Source organism: Solanum tuberosum, unplaced genomic scaffold (genome assembly GCF_000226075.1).
Source record: "Solanum tuberosum cultivar DM 1-3 516 R44 unplaced genomic scaffold, SolTub_3.0 scf00086, whole genome shotgun sequence".
NCBI classification, from domain to species: domain Eukaryota; kingdom Viridiplantae; phylum Streptophyta; class Magnoliopsida; order Solanales; family Solanaceae; genus Solanum; species Solanum tuberosum.
Genome location: NW_006239010.1, coordinates 370,146 through 371,951, shown reverse-complemented (window position 1 = coordinate 371,951; position 1,806 = coordinate 370,146).

Genomic DNA, 1,806 nt, shown 5'->3' with positions numbered 1-1,806 from the left:
ATGGTATGTTTTATAATTCGATGCATGTGGATGTATATAATATGGTTGCATCACATAGCCAAATTAGGGTTGAACAGGTTAGGGTTGAACATGATAGGGTTCATGAAATGATGAATGATGCTTTCGGGGTTCAAGGTAGGATGGAACAGAAACAATATTTTGATGAAGCTCCTAATGAAGAAGAAAGACACTTTTATGATCAATTAGAAGAGTCTAGTCGTCTACTATGTGAAGGGAGTCCGCATTCTGCCTTGTCAGTTGCGGTTAGATTAATGAATATTGAATCAGATTGGAATGTTCCTAATGCTGCTATGGACTCAATGGTTGATCTTTTGGGTGAACTAGTTAATCCGGAGTTTAACATACCAAAGAACTTTTATCAGGCAAAGCGTTTGGTGCCGAAGTTAGGATTGACGTATGATAGAATTCAGTGTTGTGTTAATGGCTGCATGTTGTTTTACAAGACTGATAGTGAATTATAAAATTGTAAGTTTTGTGGACATGCTCGTTATAAGAGGACTCCGGCTGGAAAGATGGTCCCAGTTCAGGCGATGCATTATCTACCTCTCATTCCTAGGTTAAAGAGGTTGTACGCATCGATGAGGTCTGCCCCACATATGAGATGGCATCGTGAATATAGAAGGCCGCCGGGTGTCTTGTCTCATCCATCTGATGGTGAAGCATGTAAGCATTTTGATAATGTATATCCTGATTTTGCTAGTGAACCAAGAAATGTTAGATTGAGGTTGTGTTCATATGGCTTCACACAATTCTCTAATAATGCTTCGCCTTATTCATGCTGGCCGGTATTTCTTACTCCGTATAATCTTCCTCCTGAAATGTGCATGACCAGTTCCTACATCTTTCTAAGTTATGTTATTCTAGGTCCCCGTAATCCAAAAAGTTTAATTGATGTCTATCTACAACCATTGATAGATGAGCTCAAACAATTGTGGTTTGAATGCGTTTTGACTTATGATATATCAACTAAGCAGAATTTTGTTATGCGTGCTTCTTTAATGTGGACTATTAATGATTTTTCTGCATACGGGATGTTGTCTGGTTGACCGTCAGCTGGAAAGCTAGCAAGCATTTTGATAATGTATATCCTGATTTTGCTAGTGAACCAAGAAATGTTAGATTGAGGTTGTGTTCATATGGCTTCACACAACTCCTTAATAATGCTTCGCCTTATTTATGCTAGCCGGTATTTCTTACTCCATATAATCTTCCTCCTGAAATGTGCATGACCAGTCCCTACATCTTTCTAAGTTGTGTTATTTCAGGTCCCCGTAATCCAAAAAGTTTGATTGATATATATCTACAACCATTGATAGATGAGCTCAAACAATTGTGGCTTGAAGGTGTTTTGACATATGATATATCAACTAAAAAGAATTTCGTCATGCGTGCCTCTTTAATGTAGACTATTAATGATTTTCCTACATACGAGATGCTGTCTGGTTGGATGACAGCTGGAAAGCTAGCATGTCCGTATTGCATGGAAAATAGTAAGGCATTCACTTTAAAGCATAGCAGAAAAAATACATGGTTTGATTGTCATCGCCAATTCTTGCCAATGGACCATGAGTTTAGAAAGATGAAAAATGCATTTAGGAAAAATAAGGTTGAAAATGACCCCCTACCTCCATTACTCACAGGGCATCAAATTTGGGAGAGAGTTTCTCAATTACCTAAAGTTACAGAAGCTTCACCTTCTAGACTTCCTATATATTGTGCTGAACATAATTGAACCAAACAAAGCATATTTTGGAAGTTGCCGTATTGGAAAGACAATCTGCTGCG